We start from the raw sequence: 4,394 nt of genomic DNA, 5'->3' as shown, positions 1-4,394 counted from the left end.
TTTTACAGTTATCCAGGTGTGGTGGTGCATGCCTGTGGTCCCAGCCACTTGGGAGGCTAAGGTGGGAAGATTACCTGAGTCCAGGAGTTTCACGCTGCAGTGAGCTATGATCACAACACTGCACTCCAGCCTGAGCAACAGAATGAGACTCCATCTCTTAAAAAAAACCAAAAGACCAACCAACCACTTACATAACACTTATTGTACTAGGTACTATAAGTAATCTGGGGATGACTTAAAGTAAATGGGAGGGAAAACATAGCATTTATGGGAGGATGTGTATAGGTTATATGCAAATAAAATGCGATTTTATATAAGGAATTTGTGACTGTGGAGTTTGGAAGCCCTGTGGGGGTCCAGGAACCAGTCCCCCATGGATACAAGAGACACCTGTACTATTCTACTTCTGTGGAGAATTAAAAATTTTCATGATTAAAAGCTTAAAAAATATACAAGGAGAGTTATATAAAGGCATTTAAAAATAAAGACTTGAGACAACGTACCCGTCAAAAAAGACCATCACAGAAGTAAATTAAAAGTACTTCAGGAGATAGGAATTGGAAGACCCAAAATGTTAAGTAGAATGAACACAGGTAAAATGGATAAAATTAAGGAAACCTTTATTATATAAAATGATAATAATATCCAATTTGTGAGATGGAAAAATAAGCTCAATCCTAATACTAAATAATACATAAATTGGGAAGGAGGCTGTATGTTCCTTGTATTCTTCCACTGGGGACTCACAATATTGATTAGCTTTAGACTGTAAGTATGCATGATAAAATAGGGTAAAAATTCAAAGGATGGACATAGTGAGTTTAACTCACAGTCTAGAAGAGAAAATGGAATTAGGTTTAAAAAAAAAAAAAACCCTCAATTCCAAAGGTAAGAAAAATAAGGGAAATGAAACAAAAAAATAGGTCAAATGCAAAGCACAATGTAGTAAGATGGTAGAAAATGTCTGACTTTATCAGTAAGTGTACAAATGGGCTAAATTCTGCAGTTTAAAAAGACTGTCCTGGTAGATTAAGATAAACTCCAGCTCTATATTATTTCATTAGATGCACTAAAACCCACAACACCACATAAAAACTGAGTCTCGCTGAGGTGGAGTGGATCACATGAAGTCAGGAGTTTGAGACCAGCCTGACCAACATGGAGAAATCCCGTCACTGCCAAAAAAAAAAAATACAAAATTTGCCGGGCTTGGTGGTGTATGCCTGTAATACCAGCTACTCGGGAGGCTGAGGCAGGAGAATCACTTGAACCCGGGAGGTGGAGGTTGCGGGAGCTGAGATTGCGCCACTGCACTCCAGCCTGGGCAACAAGAGCGAAACTCCGTCTCAAAAAAGAAAAAAACAAAACAAAACAAAACAAAACTGAGTCTCAAAAATAAGAAAGATATATCAGGTGAATATTAACCAAAATAAAGTTTGCTAAATTAATTTCATACATTTTAAGATAGCACTATTAGAGGTAATGATATGAGGATGTAAAGTACCAATTAGGAAGATATAAAATTCTAGTCTCATAAAACTCATAAAGCAGAAGCTAGTACAATTAAAGAAGAAATAACACAAATCATCAACACTTTAAGACTTTCAAACACTGCTCAGCGATGGATCATATGAAAAAAAGGATATGAAGATTTGAACAATACAATAAGTATGTTTAATCTAGCACACTGAGGGATACGACTGAATGTATTGAGTATACCAGACATTCTTTTGAAGCACAAATGAAGTGTTTATAAAAACTGACCATACTGTATGGTAAATATACTGTAAAGCTTGTCTTCAACCTTTCAAAATTTGGTATATAAAACATCAAGTGCCCCTTAAATATATACACCTACTATGTGCCCACAAAAATTAAAAATTAAAAAAATTAGAAAAAGATTTGGTATACAGACACGTTCTCTGACATGTCTTTACTACAATGTAATTAAGTTGTAAGTTAATTACAAGAGATTACGTTGCACTATATGAAATGGCTGTTTTGGTAGTTTAAAACTGTGGTTGAATGTTAGTGGTTTCATATTTTTCAAGCAAATAGAAAAAAGTAACACATTTGGAATTAAGAACACATCACACTTCCAAAGAACTTATGGTTTTATAAAAGAATTGAATTAGAAAATACATAATACTATGGTTATTGATTAGTTCTAAGTACCACAACTTGTAGAATGTACCTAAACTGGTCCATAGGAAAAAAATAAGCTTTATATGTTTATATTAGAAAAGAAGTGAAGTTAAAAATTAACTTAAGTGGTTGGAGCAGGAATAGCAAAAAATACTATGATGAACTAGAAAACAACAGTATCACTCAGGCGACAAACTGAAAGCTACTAGGAAAAAAATCAGGCAAAACTCTTCAAAGAAAAAGAGAGAAAAACACAACTATAGATGTTGCAGAGATTAAACAAGACATGAATAACCTTAATCAAATTCAAAACTTTCAGGAAATAAATTGACTCCTACAGAAATATAACTTACCAAAACTATGTAGTAATTACAATAAAAAGAACTAGCTGGTGATGGTTGAGTAACACTGTGAATGCAATTAATGCCACTAACTTGTACATTTAAAAATGATTAAAATGGCAAATTTGGCTTTAGATATTTTACCACAATTTAAAAAACGTAAAAGAAAGAAGAATCTAGACTGATACTGTCAGCAAGGCGCTAGGTCTTCCCAGCTTAACTCACTGCCCAGACATTCTTTTAAAATAGAAAACAAAACTGGATTATTTAGGTATTCACCAAAAAACACCATGCTCAAAGGCTTTATCAGTCAGTTATGCCACTCAAAGAAGAAAGAATTCTAGTCTGGATGAAAATCTTCCAGAGATTAGGCATATTTATGAAGACTCTGGTTACTTAAACTACGCTTCAATGTAATTCGTCACTAACGTTTGCATTATGTTAGGTATAGATAACTTATCCACTCTATAGGCGAGAGTTGGGTATTTGGAAGGTTTAATATAGCCTTTATGCAAACCCCAGAACTGTGTATGGTTCAAAATGTCATGTTTGCATTTGATTATTCTATTAACAGCAGTTTACAATATTACAAGGGGAAAAAATGGTCACTTTTAAACTAATTTCACAAAACAGTTTAACTTATCAAAGGGATTACAGTGATTAACAGTATAAAAGGAAGAATGTTCTCTGAGATTGGCATACTGATATCAAACATGACAAGGCCACTTTAAGTAAACAAAATCATAGGCAAATTTCAACATAGATTCAGATATTCTAAGGAAAATAAGTCCAAATAAAAAATGTCAATAAATAGGAAAGATAGTACAACAGAATTAAGTTAGGTTTACCAGAGGAATGCAAGAGATGCTTACTATTAGAAAATCAATCAATATAATTTGCTTCATTAATAGAGCAAAAGAAAACCAGGATGATCAACTCAAAGTGATAAAAACCAGTATCACATAATGATTTCAAAAATAAATGTTTTCAGCCTGAAAACTTTCAGGCTGAATTTAATTCAGCCAGCTTCTTTATTTATTTATTTTTGAGACGGAGTCTTGATCTGTTTCCCAGGCTGGAGTTCAGTGACACGATCTCTGCTCACTGCAACCTCTGCCTCCCGGATTCAGGCGATTCTCCTTGCCTCAGCCTCCCAAGTAGCTGGGACTACAGATGCGTGCCAGCATGCCTGGCTACGTTTTTGTATTTTTAGTAGAGACGGGGTTTCACCGTGTTAGCCAGGATGGTCTCAGTCTCCTGACCTCATGATCCGCCCGCCTCGGCCTCCGGAAGTGCTGGGATTACAGGAGTGAGCCACTACACCCAGCCTCAGCTGAATTTTTAAAACACAATTCAAAGATGGGCAAAATGATCTGAATGAACATTTTTCTAAAGATAAAAAGGTCAACTGCACATGAAAAGATGCTAAACATCATTAGTCACCAGGGACATACAAATCAAAACCACATTAAGATACCACTTCACACACTAAGGTGAGTGTAATTAAAAAGACAAGTGTTGAGGATGTGGAGAAATTCTTGTTTTTTGTGGAGGCGAGTGAAGTGGTGCTGCCACATTGGAAAACAGCCTGGCATTTCACCAGAAGATTAAACATAAAAGTTCGTCTCATGAACAAGCCATTCCACTCCTAGGTATATACCCAAGAGAAATATTCACAGCAGCAGTATTCATAATAGCCAAAAAGGAGAAACAACCCAAATGTCTATCAATTGATGAATGGATAAATGAAAATGTGGTGTATCCATACAATGGACTACCATTTGACAACAGAAAGGAATGAAGGCCAGGCATGGTGGTTCATGCCTGTAATCCTCAGCACTAAGGGAGGCTGTGGTGGGTGGACCACATGAACCCAGGAGTTCAGACCAGCCTGGTAACACAGTAAGA

This window comes from Mandrillus leucophaeus, unplaced genomic scaffold (genome assembly GCF_000951045.1).
Source record: "Mandrillus leucophaeus isolate KB7577 unplaced genomic scaffold, Mleu.le_1.0 Scaffold451, whole genome shotgun sequence".
In the NCBI taxonomy this organism is placed as follows: Eukaryota; Metazoa; Chordata; class Mammalia; order Primates; family Cercopithecidae; genus Mandrillus; species Mandrillus leucophaeus.
Note: the sequence above shows the minus strand (reverse complement) of the source record.